The sequence below is a fragment of the Panthera uncia genome (assembly GCF_023721935.1).
Source record: "Panthera uncia isolate 11264 chromosome D3 unlocalized genomic scaffold, Puncia_PCG_1.0 HiC_scaffold_8, whole genome shotgun sequence".
NCBI classification, from domain to species: domain Eukaryota; kingdom Metazoa; phylum Chordata; class Mammalia; order Carnivora; family Felidae; genus Panthera; species Panthera uncia.
In genome coordinates this window covers 81473720-81490100 of record NW_026057586.1, presented here as the reverse complement: position 1 = coordinate 81490100, position 16381 = coordinate 81473720, and the positions used below count along the sequence as shown (strand labels likewise).

General features: G+C 41.0%; 1 protein-coding gene across 1 annotated transcript in view; it reads left to right on the top strand.

Moving 5' to 3' along the window:
* The window catches only part of PTPN11 (protein tyrosine phosphatase non-receptor type 11), an 81054-nt gene that overhangs the window by 890 nt on the left and 63783 nt on the right, over nt 1-16381 (top strand). The gene's annotated exons all lie outside the window — the stretch shown is intronic.

Here is a 16381-nt window from a genome sequence, read left to right as displayed (position 1 = left end):
TAACCACAACCTTACAAGTCAGGTAACGTTAATCCCTCCCGTTTTACGGGTGTGGAAACTGAGGCTTAGAAGTTACATGCTAGTAAATGACAGGATTTGCACCTAAGAGTCAGGAGGATTAGTGAATTAATGAGATCCTTTGGAAGTTCAGAGTAATAATACGACTAATAGCTAACATTTATTTAGTTGTTACTGTAAACCAAATACATTTAATCCTCACTATAACCCTATGAGAAGAGGAATTATTTCTCTTATTATTATCATTACTATTATCCTGGTTCTAAAGATGAGTAAACTGATTTTCAGAAGTTAGGCAACTTGCCTGAGCTCACTCGACCAATAAGTGGTGGAGCCAGAATCTCTGCTATTAATCACCATGTTGCTATTATTATTTTATAACTATTGTTAATCATTTGTGAGCCTTATTTTGTTGGTAAACTGTAGTGTGACTTACTGTTTTCAGATAATGGTCCTTTTATTTTGTATTGCCACTCTTTATTACGATTCACACATAAGACCCATTGTTTGGTCTTTTCCTTTATTGTCTTGTAATGATCACTGTCTTAGACATTTCAAAACTGTCTCAAGCTGTTGGGGTTATTTGAATGAGAGAACTTTCAAAATATTAGGAATGTCTTCTCGAAATACACCTGCACATTTTTCATTCGTGGAAGGAAAAGAGGGAGAGAAAAGAAAACCATAAACTCTTAGGAAGTGAGTGACTTGGACAGGTCTCTTGGCAAGTGCTTACAGATCTGGGTAATATGTAACTGCGTTTCAACAGAACAGTGGATAGCCTCAAATGTTCTAATTCTTTAGGGAGCTTTTAAATAAAACAGTTGTCTATTCTTTAATCTGTCAAATAGCCATTGAACCTTTTGTTCCTTGTGTCTGCTCTTCCAGACAAGTAAGGATCTGCTTCTTTAGGAGACAAAAAGACTGGGGGTTGGGAGTGGGGAAGGGGCCGGGTGGTAATAGACCCTACATTGTCCAGCTTGTTAGCGTAGAAGCAGGGAAGTGCTGTAGCCAAAGCAGCAAGTGGAGAGATCATTCCTTTTCTCTGGCCCCCATCTATTATCGAGAAGAAACGTGTGCCACCTAAAAAGTCAGATTGGGAATTATTTATTATTTCTTCAGGCTGTAGGTCTCTTTTATTATTTTTAACCAGCTTTATTAAGGTGTAAGTGACACGCAATAAGTTGCGTACATTTAAGTGTTCAATTTGATGTTTTGACGTGTGCATACGCTCCTGAAACCATCACCACAGTGAAGGTAATGAACGTATCCATCGTCCCTTGTGATGTTTCCTTGTGTCCTTTTTAATCCCTTCCTTGTCAAGTGACCGCTGTTCTTCTTTCTGTCAGGACACATTAGTTTGTACTTCCTAGAATTTCATATAAATGGAACTTTATGTCTGGTTTCTTATGCTCAGCATAATTATGTGGAGATTCATGTTGTAGCATGCATCAAAAGTTCATTTCTCTTTATTGCTTGGTAACACTCCATTGTGTGGGTGTCTTACTGTTTGCTTATCCATCCACCTGTTGATGGACCATTTGGGTTGTTCTGGAGTTTGGCTCTCACAAACAAAGCTGCTGTGAATGTACAAGAGGTATTTAACAAAATACCTGTTGGGGTGGGGGGAATGGCTGGATCATACAGTAGATGTATAATTCACTTTTTTCAGAAATTGCTAAACTGTTTACATTCCCACCAGTAGCATATGAGAGTTACAGTTACCCCACATCTCTGTCAACACTTGGTATGGTCAGTTTTTAAATGTTAACCATTTTAGTGGGTGTATCCTGGTATCTCATTGTAGTTCTAATTAGTATTTTTCTTGGTGACTAATAATGTTGATCATCTTTTCATGTGCTGTTTTTGCCATCTGTATATCTTCCTTGGTGACGTGTCTAATCGGCCCAACTATTTTCCTCCATATTTATTTAGTTGTTTTTTTGAATTGAGATTCAAGAATTCTTTATTCTGGGGTGTCTGAGTGGCTCAGTCGGTTGAGCGTCCAACTTCGGCTCAGGTCATGATCTCACAGTCCATGAGTTCGAGCCCCACGTCGGGCTCTGTGCTGACAGCTCAGAGCCTGGAGCCTGTTTCAGATTCTGTGTCTCTCTCTCTCTCTCTGCCCCTCCCCTGCTCACTGTCTCTCTCTCTTTCTCTCTCTCAAAAATAAATAAACATTAAAAAAATAAAAAAAATTCTTTATTCTGGATACAAGTTCTTTATCAGAATTGCAAATATTTTCTTTTAGTTTGTGGCTTGTCTTTTCATTTTTTACCAGTCTCTTTTGAAGAGCAGAGGTTTTTAATTTTGATGAAGTCCAGTTTATCAATTTTTTTTAATGGATCATGCTGAGGAAGCTTTGCTTAACCCAAGGCCTCAAATGTTTTTTAAAAGGCTTTAGGTTTATGATCCACTTTGAGTTAATTTTTGTATATTGTGAGGTGTGGAGACGTGTGTGTGTGTGTGTGTGTGTGTGTTTGTATACATTTTGCGTATGGATGTCCAGTGGTTCTAGTGCTATTTGTTCAAAAGACTGTCTTTCTCGAATTCACACCTTTGTTGAAAATCTGTTGTCCATTTATGTGTGGATCTGTTTCTGGACTCCATTCTATGTTATTGATCTCGTCGTCTGTCCTTATGCCAATACCACATAGTCTTGATTATCGTGGTTTTATTATAAGGTTTGAAATCAGCGTTAGTCTTCCAGCTTTGTTGTTCTTTTTCAAATTATTTTTAACCTCAGTATTAATTTAGTCAACAAATAGTTATTGAACCAGGCCAGATAAAGCCGGAAGACTGGCAACGATGCTATTCTTTTGGTCGAGAGAGAGAAAAGAAACATATGAATGAATGTCACAGTTTCGGGTAGTAAAAACTGCCGGGAGGAATAAAAAACAACAAAGGGGGATAATGTAGTTCGTTTGATGAGTTTAGGAATGATCTTTCTGAGGCGATGATCATATGAGTTGATTTCTGAACGACCAATACTATTCTCAATTTTGTTTTGCTTGCTTAATTTAAATCAAAATAATTCTTTGCGGTGTGTTTAGGATTTAGATTTTGTATACATTCAGTAATTAAAATGTAAGTATATTCAGTATACTGATATTTCTCAACATCACAGGTAGGGAAATGAAGGCAGTGAATAATGAAATGACTCCCTCCTCCCCCCATAATTTAGTGGTCGTAGTACCGAATTTAGCTTTTGAGGTTGCTTGTGTGCCTGATTTCTGCCTTGTTCAGCTGACAAAACTGTCTGTATTCTCCAAGCCCTCTTTCAGCATATGGCACATCCTTTACATTTGCTTTTTTGTTTTTCTGAAAGATAGTGTACAGTGACTTGAGCCGAGAGGAGCTACATAGGAGCAGAAAATGTAGCTCCTTCTCACACTCCAGGCTTTTGGTTTATCTGTTGCAGGTCAAGTACATTTTGTCCCAGGCTCTCCCTGGTGGCCATGTTTGTTTATCTCCCGTGGGAGTAAATAAACTTGCCTTGCTGAAAAATGACAGTTCTGTGCTTTTCCAATTGCGACCGGGATGTCTTTATTAGTGTTGTGTCCCTGTGTAAGCTCAGGGTTTTGACCAGAGCTGCTCAAATGCAGGGGCCACCGCTAAGATTACTTACCCTTCTTGTACATGGTCAGTGTGGAGCCTGTTGGAGAGTCGCACAAGATCCTGAAAAAGCAGAGCCAGCTCGTGCTTGTGATTGTTACTAGCGGGCCTTAGTGGACTTTGTTAGGCAGCCACCGAACAATAGGACGCTGTGCTTATTCCTCTTTCCCTTTGGGACTCAGACAGCACTTGCCATCCAGTGCGGACGTTTCTGAGGCAAGGCAAATACTGCCTTACCTTTAAGGAAAGGCAAATACTGATGCTCTGTAGGAGTTGTGTACTGCAGCCAAGGCTTTAAGACCCCGAACTGGATTCAAACGGCCTAAACTGCAGCTCGGTTCACGACTGAGTTTTGGAGCGTTGTGTGCGTTTCGTAAACTTGCGTGTGCTGCGGTCCTTGACAACGCTGAAACATGGATGGTACTATTCATGTTTGCAAGGAGCATTGAATTCAGAGAGGTAGACAGACTTGTGTGCCGATGTCAAATGGGTTTGATAAAGCTAGTATTAAACTGAAATAGAAATTTATTCGTATAGAATATTCTGTTTAGGATACATACGTTCTCGTATGCTGATATATACATATATACATGCTGTAGGTCTGCCTATACTGAATACATACATATATATGTACAAATACACACACACACACACACACACAGACATATAATATGTTTATTGTAAAGATAATGCATTCTAGATTCCAGTCTTTATCATCTCATCGAGCCATTCTATTGAAATGTTGATCCACTCACTCAAGAACTATTGTGAGATTACTATGCGCCAGGCGCTGTGCTAGGCCCTGGGTGGGTGTTTGGGCATTGGGAAACAGCAAGTATGCAAGTGTTGAGGTGGGGAAGTTCTTGGAGCACTTTAAGAGCAAAAGGGAGCCTGGGGAGGTAGGTGGGGACTGGACCACATAGGAACTTGTAAAGTCTTCAAATGTCATGTGGACCATGGAGAGGAGTTTGGATTGTATTTTAAGAGCAGTGTAAAGCCATAGAAGGATGTGATCAGGGGAGTGGCATGAGCTGGTCAGTTTAAAAATATCCTTCTGGCTAGCGTGAAGGAAGGGTTGTAGGAGACACGAGTGGACTCAGGGAGAGCAGACGAGTGAGAGAGAGGCTTTGAACTAGGGTAGCAACCATGTGTAGAAAGACTTGGAGGCAGTTTGCTTTTATTGCCTTGTCATCAGAGCCATGATGCTGACCAGTGAAATTCCATGAGAAGATATTATAAAGACAGAGCTATCCACGATCCACTACCATTAAAAAGCTGCCTTAACAACTTTTTTTCTAGCTTCTGTTACTTAGAATGCTGGTCCCTATTGACTGCCCTTTCTTCATGACTTATCCTTTTCCTACAGGATATTAAAATTTAATTAGAAAAGAGGAATATTCTTGTAATCTGCAGGAAGTACCAAACTATAAACTTTCTCCCCAAGGACAAAGATAATGATTTTTTTTTTTTTTTTTTTTTGGAGCAGCTGGTACAAAAGATATACCCAGTGTCACTTTATATTTAGTCAAGAAACTGAAATTAGACTTTGGATCCCTAGTTTACTCTTCTTAGCATGACAGTCTTGAGAATAAGTTCCTGAAATTATCGGCCTGCTTGACTGTTGCCCCACACCCCTGGGGGAAGAGGGTGCATAGATAAAACAAAAAATTCAGCATCATTGTATTTTCTTTTTGGTTCGTCAGCATTTCTTTTTTCTTTTTTCTTTTTTTTTAACTCACTTGACATAAATAAGTTCCTAGCCTCAGAGAGCGAAGGCTTTGTAGAATATGTGTTCACTAACAGGGGGTGGGGGGGTTAGATTTCTGGTGTGATTTCCCAGAAAATCGTGTGGGTTTGTAAACTCTCCTGCAGGCAGGGATTCTGTCTTTTGTTTCTTGAGGCTCACTCAGTCTCATGTGTTTTAGGCATTTTGTTTTTAGACACCGGTTTGTGGCTCTTTTTTCACAAGTGGTGGTGGTGGTGTGTGTGTATGTGCACACACATACACGCTCTCAGCTCTTTCTAAGGGATGGGTGGTCCCTGTCTAGAACACGTATGACCTGAGATCCTTAGTAAATAATAACGCCAGAAGATGGCCAGTTAGAAGGGATCATCAGGGGCTGACAGGTGTGCAGGTGTTAGAATGAGCAAAAGGGGGACACTCTTCCTTCCCTCTCTCCTTCCCATGTGACTTTTTCTCTATCCCCCTTTTCCCCATGTATTTTATCCTCCCCCCCAAATTCTGTCAACAGCCATTCATCAAATGCCTACTATATACAAGGGAGGACTGGAAATTTATCTGTTTCATCTCATCTTGTCTGGACCCACGATATTAATCACCTTGTTGATGAACTCAAATGGAGTTATAGTAATTTGTCTCCTGTAGTACAGATGCATTTGCATTACCTTTTTTTTTTTTTTTTTTTTTTTTTGGTAGACTAAACTCTGCCATTTACATCCACATCAGGTGGAAGATGGGGCCAGGCATAGAGATGTGTGGCCTTAGTACCTAATAGTTCAAGTGTTTATAATCCTTGAGGACAGCCCTGTAATACTAATTTTATTAATTCTACTGTTTGTCTTTACCCTCATTAAGAACTAAGGGATTGAGTGAACTCTAACTTCTCCTTATTTGTGATAAGCATGCTGCACATCCCAGAATTGTCAGTGGTTGGACACAAATATTAACTATAAGTGGGAAAAAGTTTTCAGTGATTACCAGTGCTTTTTGGAAAAAACAGCTCAGGAAAAAGAGTTTAAAATATATCAAAGCTCAAGTAGATAGGGTATGGACTAGCACTTTTAATTTCTAATTATATGCTATTTGAAATAATGTAGGGACAGCCCTTGAACCTTGAAGTTAAGTTTATTAAAAGGCAGTGCAACATAAATGATATATACGTCAACAGGGCCTGTTGTGATACTGACATAATTATGCATGAGATGAATCTTTCCTGCTATGTTCCACCAGTAATAATAATGATAACAAAGGTGATAGCCAATGTGTATTAAACTCTTGCTGTGTCCAGCCTTTGTGCTAAGTGCTGGTTACTGAGTTTCCTCTGTAAACATCACCCTCCTCTGTTGACTCTTAATAACATGATAGGCATACTTGTAAGTTGTAAATGAAATAATAGTTTATTTAATAAAGGGGTAAAGAGACCACCATCCAACGGCCGCATCTCCTGTTGCCAGTCTACCTGATGGGTCGGGTGGTGTTTACCAGGCTTCACCTTCAGCAGCAGAAGTCACTTTTGTAATGTCTTTTGCATCCTCAGCATCAGCAGGTTACTCTGTAAGCATTATTCCTGTAAAATATGCAAAGGTGAGAGCATGCGGTTACAATAGGACAATGTGTGGGTTTAGATCCTGCTGTTAGAAATTTTTAGAAATAAGTAGCCGAAGGTAATGGTTAAAAGTTTGATTTCTGGAGTTTCAGAATTGGCACATGGCATTCAGTAAGTGTAGCAGTAATTTTAATCAGCCATGACGGATGAAAGCAAATACTGTGTTGCTTTGTCCTTGCTATCAGGGCTAGTTCACAACTGCTGAAGAAAGGTATGTGTAATAAACGTGGAGAGATCTTTATTTTACAATTTGTAAGTTCTTATTTAAATATATAATATTTTTGGTAGTAAAACGATAAATCTGTCTTCTTTCTGTCCCCATACTCTATCTCCATGTGAATTCTCCTCTCTGTCTTACTTATTTTCTTCTCTCTGTCATCCCTGTTTTGGTACCTAGCACAGCCAGCTTCGGGGGTGTAGGGATGGAGAACTTACTGATGATGTAAGTCATGCTGGTAACTGTAGCAAATGGATATTTCAGAAAAATTTTAAAGAATTTTTATTTACTTGGGATTCATTTCAAACTTAGAGAAAAGTTACAAGAATAAAAATAGTACAAAGAATACACATATAGATGGCGTACCATTTACCCAGACTCAGTACTGTTAACTTTTCATCCCATTTGCTTTATGTTCTGTGTCTGTAAATACACGTATATAATATTTTATAATCTTGCCCCAAACATTTGAGGGTAAATTACATATATCATAGTCCTTTACCCTTAAATACTTCAGTGCATATTTTCTTTAAAAAAAAATTTTTTTTTTTTTGGGGGCGCCTGGGTGGCTCAGTCGGTTAAGCGGCCGACTTCGGCTCAGGTCATGATCTCGCGGTCCGTGAGTTCGAGCCCCGCATCGGGCTCTGTGCTGACAGCTCAGAGCCTGGAACCTGTTTCAGATTCTGTGTTTCCCTCTCTCTGACCCTCCCCCGTTCATGCTCTGTCTCTCTCTGTCTCAAAAATAAATAAACGTTAAAAAAAAAAATTAAAAAAATTTTTTTCACGTTTATATATTATTGAGAGACAGAGACAGAGCATGAGCAGGGGAGGGATAGAGAGAGGAGGAGACACAGAATCTGAAGCAACCTCTGGCACAGAGCCTGACGCAGGGCTGGAACCCACCAACTGTGAGATCATGACCTAAGGCGAAGTGGGATGTTTAACTGACTGAGCCACCCAGGCGCCCCTTCAGTGCATATTTTCTAAGAATAAAGTTATCCTTGGGGCGCCTTGGTGATTCAGTCGGTTAAGTGTCTGACATCGGCTCAGGTCACGAAACTGAGGTTTGTGAGTTTGAGCCCAGTGTTGGGCTCTTGTGCCGACAGCTCAGAGCCTGGAGCCTGCTTCAGATTCTGTGTCTCCCTCTCTCTCTCCCCCCCTCCCCTGTTCATACTCTCTCTCTCCCTCAAAATAAACATTAAGAATAAAGTTATCATTTAAAAAATTTTTAAGTGTATTTATTTATTTTGAGAGAGAGAAAGAGAGAGCGTGAGCACACATGTGCGGGGGAGGGGCAGAGAGAGAGAGGGAGAGAGAGAATCCCAAGCAGGCTCCACACTGTCAGTGCACAGCCCGACATGAAGCTCCATTGTGAATGGTGAGATCATGACCTGAGCCAAAATCAAGAATTACACACTTACCCAACTGAGCCATCCAGGCACCCCTTTTTAATTTTTAACTGTAGTAATTTTACCATTGATAATAATCCTTTTGTCTAACCTGTTATATTGTAGCTGTGCCAGTTGACCCAATAATGTCCTTTATAGATTTTTTTTCCTCTTCTAGTATAGGATCCAGTTGTATTTAGCTGTTAGATCTCTTAAATCTGGAATACTTCTGTAGCCTTTTGTCTTTTTTTTTTTTAAGTTGATTTGTTAATTTTTAAGAGAGAGAGACAGAGGGTATGAGGGAGGGAGAGACAGAGAGGGAGGGAGAGAGAGAGAGAGAATCCCATGCAGGTTCTGCACTGCCAGCACAGAGCCTGATTCAGGGCTTGAACTCACAACCTGTGAGATCATGACCTGACCCGAAATCAAGAGTCTGATTGATGCTTAACTAACTGAGCCACCTGGGTGCCCCATACAGCCTTTGTCCTTTATGCTAGTGATTTTTGGGAAAAATACATCTCTCCCTTCCCCTTTTAAAATAGAAGATTTCTCATTTTGGATTTGTCTGATATATCATCATTATTAGATATTAGCCTGAGTACTATGTAGGTGATAACTGTGTCCTTCTTGGGATATCATATCTGGAAGTACACAATGTCCATTGATGACGTTGGTCATCATCAGTGGTCACCTGGTTAAGAGTTTGTGCATTTTCTCCTTGTATAAAATATTTTCTCTCTTGTAACTAATTAGCAATTGATGAGGAGACAGTGTGAAACCATGCCTGCCTGTATCCTGCTCCCCTTGGGTTTCTCCCTATATTTAGCATCCATTGATGATGGTTTGCATATACATTCTTTACTTTGATGCTTGCTAATTGCATACCAGAAACATTTAAAGTTATGCTTTAACTTTTTACAAGCAGTAGCTTTTTAAAAACAAATGTTTTTTTACACATTTTGAAATATTTCTTTCCAAATTAAAGTGCAAGATGGGGAAACAAACTTGTGCCTTATCCTGACCTTTTTCAATCCAAATAATTAGGAAGGGAAAGAAAATTTAGTATTTTACATTTTTTTCATGCTATGATGGCTGGGCTTATTTCATGTTTAGAAAAATGCAACTCATGGGCGCCTAGGTGGCCCAGTCGATTAAACGTCCGACTTCGACTCTGGTCATGATCTTGTGGCTCTTGAGTTTGAGCCCTGCATCTGGCTCTGTGCTGACAGCTCAGAGCCTGGAGCCTGCTTCAGATTCTGTGTCTCCCTTTGTCTGCCCCTCCCCTGCTTGTATTCTGTCTCTGTCTCTCTCTCCGAAAGGGGGGGGGGGGGAAGGAAAGAAAAATGCAACTCATATTAGTGAGTAAAAATACATTTCTTTCAAGGTTTTTTTTTTTTTTTTTGGTATTTCTTTATTTATTTTTTGTGGATTTATTGAAGGGAAAAACAAATCCAGAACATAGGTGTGATTTAAAAAAAAATACATTTAATAGAACAAAATTATATTTTCTTTTGACTCCTACTAAATTAAACAACGCTTAAAACTAAACAGTTGATATTCTATCCACCACAGCCTTGGTAGAATGGTTGCCAAACTTTGTAGAGATGTTTATGACTTTGGTTCTTTCCCTCTAATGTCCCGGTTAAATGTAAAATTTCATTGCTTTAAATGGGATCTGTTTATAGGGCTACCCAATGTGGTCTGCTTTAGCTTGTAGTCCCGTAGAAAGAACCCTGAGCAGCTGTGTTTTTTTTTTTTTAATGTGTATCTATTACCATGGTTATGAACACCTGCACGTTTACAGGTGAGGGGCCCAGAGAACAAAGCTGGGTGAAGGGCTGTATAGGTGCCAGAGTGGTAACAGAGACGAAGAGAAGTAGACTGAGTGTTCTTTCCCCACTGATGTTAACGTAGTTAAAATATCAAAACGTAGTGTTTTCAAGTGCATGAGGGGGTTTTAATAAGTTTTTGTCTTACGCGCTGGGGCTGTGGACATTTGCTTTGGAAATTCTTATTAAAATTGCCATAGCGTACAGATTGGGGAAGATAAACTCCTTAGCGCTACAAATTGGCTAAGAATTGATTGCTAGAAATAATCATCTTTTTCTTCAAATAAAAGAGTTGGTGGGGCAGGTCTGAGAAGAAGAGCCTTTGCCATCTGACATTTGCGTCTCTTCTGACATCCTCTTGTGACACCACCTATGACCTGTGTCTGTGGGGGAACTGTGGATGTGGGAGAGCAGTGACAGTCTCCCCCCATCGCATGGCTGCTCTCATCCTTCCCTTCTAGCCACAGATATTTGAGGAATCATGTGTGAGCCCCTTTGCTTGGAGCCAGAGGTACACATTACACATTGGTGCTGAAACAGACAGGCTCTCTCCCCCTTGTGAGCTGCCAGTCCAGCCTTTAACCTGGTGGTTGGAGGAACTCGTGCATAGATTTCAAGTCGATATCACTTAGGTGCTGTGAGGAGGTAGGATGGGAGCATCTGACCGTGGAGAAAAGCAGGCTTGACCACATGGGGAAAACAGAGAAGTCACCAGAGCAAGAGAGGTTGGGGCCACACCTTGCAGGGTCCTGTGAAATTCCGTTCCTTTATGGTGAGAATTTTATTCTGACTAAAAAGTAAATTCCTAGTTCCAAAGGTGAAACTCTAAAGGCTGCTTCTGTGCTAAGCATTTTATGTCTTATTTTTATCTCACAACAGTGCTGTGAATTAAGTTGTTCTAAGTATAGTGAGCAACCCAGAAATCATAAAGGAAAAATCTGATACATTTCACCATGCCATGATGAATTTCTGTGGAAAAAGAATACCACAGGGTGAAAAGTGCAAAAGCTAAGATGAATATTTGCCACACATATAATAAAGGATCATTTTCTGGTTGTGTCACGAGCTCCTTCCTATAACGGAGGAAAAAAATGCGAGAGAAAAACGAGCTGTGACCAACTGACAATTCATACAAAAGGAAGAAAAAGAGACTTTGAAAATACGAAAAAGTGCTTAGTCTCACCCAGAAATGCAAACTAGAATGGTATTTTTTCCCCATGAATCAGAGCAACAAAGATGAAAAAATCTGGTAACATATGCAGTATTGGCAAAAGTGAGAGAAAACAGGGCCTTTCACACTCAGTTTATGGGAGTCGAAACTGGTACCTTCTTTTGAGTGCAGTTGGGGAGATTTGTCAAAGTGAAAGGCAAACTCTTGCCAAAGCAGTTTTCTAAAAATGTGATTTGGAGATGTACTTGAAAAAGTGTATAATGGTGATTGTAACGGATATGTTCTGCTGCATTATTTGTAATAACGAAACCTAGGCACGATGTAAATATCCTATACTGGCAATTAAATTCTGGGCTGTATATTCACACGATGGAATATCATGTAGCTGTGAAAAAGAACGCACTGCTATAGAAGGATCTTCAAGGTGTAGTAGGTGAAAAAAATTGGGGTATAGGTCAGGAGGATGCCGTGCGTGTATGTGTTTGCACACATGCGTGTGTTACTATGCCCATGTTATAGATGAGTTAACGGTGAGGTGAAATAACTAGCCCGCGACCACATGCAGCTGGGATGTGAACCAGGGCAATCTAGCTGCAGCCCGTGTTCCTACCTATAAGGCTTGGCCACCCGATGCCAGTGATTCCCAGCCTTTTCAACCCAGGGGGGGGGTTCCCTTTTTTTTTTTTTTTTTTAAGCATAAACCTAATATTCTGAAAAAAATTGTTTTCAAACCTGCATTTATTGTATAATAATTGGTTTTCCCTTTTTTCTTCCTTTTTTTTAAGAAGGCAGCATTATGCCTTCTGAAAAAAATTGTTTCCAAATCTGTATTTATTATATAGTAATTCTTTCTTTCTTTCTTTCTTTCTTTCTTTCTTTCTTTTCCTTTCTTTTCTCTTTTCTTTTCTTTTCTTTTCTTTTCTTTTCTTTCTTTCTTTCTGGTAGAAGGCAGCATTATGCCACTCTGCGTCAGACTACCACACCAAGTACCATAATTGTTTTGCAGCCACAAACAAAAGGCATTTGACATTTTAATTACTTTATGTAGGTAGACAAATTGAGAGGTGATGTAAGATTTCCATTATATGTTTTGAAAAATTACAAATATCTGGAAGCCCTCTGATAGATAGTACTTTTTGATAGGACTGTGGGGACTCAGGTGGGAACCAAGGATCAAAGAAGCTGGGCAAGATTAAAAAAAAAAAACTCGGGGCGGTTAGGTGTCCAGCTTCGGCTCAGGTCAGGATCTCACGGTTCGTGGGTTCAGGCCCCGCATTAGGCTCTGTGCTGATAGCTCAGAGCCTGGAGCCTGCTTTGGATTCTGTGTCTCCCTCTCTCTCTGCTCCTCTCCCACTCATGCTCCGTCTCTCTCTGTCTCTCAAAGATAAATAAATATTTAAAAAATTTTAAAAAATTGGGTAGTTTAGGTAATCATACTGAATGCAAAATATGGGATGCCAGCTGATAGGTATACAAATTAAGGTTGAGTTCTTCCTGGGTGAAATTCTGTCTTGATCTTCTGACAGGCTCTCAGAGAGAGTGAAAAGCAAACTAATATTTTTTCCTTTTGTTCTGAGCCCTGTGATTTTTTTCCTAGGCCAATGAGAATGATGTTTCGATTCCCCTAAAACACTAGTGAGATGGTACAGGAAAAATTAAAAATAAAACAAATTTCCATTAATGTAAACAGCAGGAATGTTGATGGACTATGTGTGCGTTCTTGCCTCTTCTGATTATTTCTTGTCAGAACAATCTTATATTTATTATTATGATTGTCAGTAATATCTAACATTATGTACTTAGTGTGTCCCTCACTCAGGTAACTAAGCATCTTAAATTCCATATGTACCATTTCTAACACTTAATTTCCTTTCCCCACCCTTTCCGTATCTCCAACCCTCGAGTTGACTAGACTCCAAACCTAGGAGTCATTCTTCTTCCTTCTTTCCTTCCTTCTTTCCTTCTTTCTTTCCCATCCCGTGTGTAATCCCTGAGGGAATCCTGTTGGCTACCCTTAAGATATTCCTAGTTGGACTATTTATCACTCCTCCCACTGCTGCCCCCTTGGTCCTTGGTCCTTGGTCCTATCATTTCTCGTCCGGATTATTTATCACAGTAGCTTTCTTTTTTTTTTTTTTTTTTAACGTTTATTTATTTTTCAGACAGAGAGAGACACAGCATGAATGGGGGAGGGGCAGAGAGAGGGAAACACAGAATCGGAAGCAGGCTCCAGGCTCTGAGCCATCAGCCCAGAGCCCGACGTAGGGCTCAAACCCGCGGACCACGAGATTGTGACCTGAGCCGAAGTCGGACGCTTAACCGACTGAGCTACCCAGGCGCCCCATATCACAGTAGCTTTCTTAACTGACTTGGGTGCTATCCCTGCACAGTAGTTTGAAAGGCGATTTAGAAATATAAGTCACGGGGCGCCTGGGTGGCTCAGTCGGTTAAGCGTCCGACTTCGGCTCAGGTCATGATCTCACGGTCCGTGAGTTCGAGCCCCGCGTCGGGCTCTGTGCTGACAGCTCAGAGCCTGGAGCCTGTTTCAGATTCTGTGTCTCCCTCTCTCTCTGCCCCTCCCCTGTTCATGCTCTGTCTCTCTCTGTCTCAAAAATAAATAAACGTTAGAAATATAAGTCACATCATGTTGCTCCTCTGCCTAAAACCCTCCAGTCCTTTCCCATCTTACAGAAAATAAAGGCTGATGTTTTTACAGGGCCTCCGAGTCCCTGCATCTTCTGGCTTTTCGTGACCTCACTGGCCTCATGTACTTGTCTGTCCCTTGCCTGTTCTGCTGCAGCCACACTGGCCTCTTGCACACGTGTCAAATACGGTCCTCCCCTGTGCCCTTGATCTTGCTCCTCCCCTTGCCTGGCGTGCTCCTCTCCCACATATGGGCATGTGCTGCCTTGCTCCTTCTAGGTCTTGTTAAATGTTACCTTGTCGCTGAGGCTCCCCATGTATCCTGTATAAGTAGCATCCCCCTTGGGGCACCTGGGTGGCTCAGTTGGTTGGGTATCTGACTCTCGATTTTAAGCCAGATCATGGTCTTGCGGTTCATGGGTTTGAGGCCTGCGTTGGGCGCATGCGTGCTCGCTCCCTCTCTCTCTCTCTCTCTCTCTCTCTCCCTCTCAAAAATAAACATTAAAAAAAGTAGTGTCTCCCTCATCCTCTATTCCCCTCTCGCTGCCTCTTGTAGCAGTTTTACCGTCTGACATCTTATGTATTTACTTTTATTTTTTTAGCTTTTGGTTTTTACCTCCTCCGTTATAAAGAAACCCTGTTGAGGAGAGGGATGTTACTCTGTTAACCGGTGTGTCCTCAGTGCCTGTGTATTCGGTGTTTGTGGAATGAGTGAATTTAAAGCCCTCTCTTTTATTATCCCGGTTTCTTTCTTTCTTTCTTTCTTTCTTTCTTTCTTTCTTTCTTTCTTTCAACAACTTTAAAGAGATAATTCACGTACCACAACAGTTCACCTATTTAAAGTATACAGTTCACTGGTTTTTAGTGCATTCACATGCTGCATTACAATTTTAGGACATTTTCATTACTCAAAAAGAAACCCTGTACCTATTACCTGTCCCCCTTCTTTTTTTTTTTTTTTAATGTTTATTTATTTATTTATTTAGAGAACGAGAACAAGACGGGGAGGGGCAGGGAGAGAAGGAGAGACAGAATCACAAGCAGGCTCCATGCTGTCAGCGCAGAGCTCCATGTGGGGCTCAAGCTCACGAACTGAGATCACGATGACCTGAGCCAAAATCAAGAGACAGACGCTTATGTGACTGGGCCACCCAGGTGTCCCCCCCGCCTCCCTCCCCCCCCCCTGCTTTTTAAAAGTTTGTTTATTTATTTTGAGAGAGAGAGAGAGAGAATCCCAGGCAGGCTCTGCACTGTCAGCTCAGAGCCCAGTGTGGAGCTTGAACCCATAAATTGTGAAATCATGACCTGAGCTGAAACTAAGATTTGGACACTTAACCGACTGAGCCACCCAGGTGCCCCTAGCTCTCCCCCTTCTTTTTAAAAAAATTTTTTTTTTTTCAACGTTTTTAATTTATTTTTGGGACAGAGAGAGACAGAGCATGAACAGGGGAGGGGCAGAGAGAGAGGGAGACACAGAATCGGAAACAGGCTCCAGGCTCTGAGCCATCAGCCCAGAGCCTGACGCGGGGCTCGAACTCATGGACCGGGAGATCGTGACCTGGCTGAAGTCGGACGCTTAACCGACTGCGCCACCCAGGCGCCCCAACTCTCCCCCTTCTTAAAGCAAGCACTAAATCTACTTTCTGTCTCTGTGAATTTGCTTATTCTGGACATTTCACATCAATGGAATCATACAACATGTGGCCTCTTGTGTCTGGTTTCTTTCATTTAGCAGAATATTTTCAAGGTTCATTCAAATTGTAGCATTTATCAGTGCTTCATTCCTTTTAAATGACCGAATGATATTACGTTGTATGGATTCTCAGTTCTTTTTTTTTTTTTTTAATGTTTATTTATTTTTGAGACAGAGCAAGAGATAGAGCGCAAGCAGCAGAGGGAGACACAGACTCCGAAGCAGGCTCCAGGCTCCGAGCTGTCAGCACAGAGCCCGACACGGGGCTCGAACTCCCGAACCATGAGATCATGACCTGAGCCGAAGTTGGACGCTTAACTGACTAAGCCACTCAGGCGCCCCCTCAGTTTGTTCTTAAAACAAACCTAAGAATTATTATTGCTATATTGTGGATGATAAATCAGAAGTAGAAAGAACTTGCCCAGGTCACTGAGCTAGTCAGTGGGAGGGCTCAGTTGTGCAC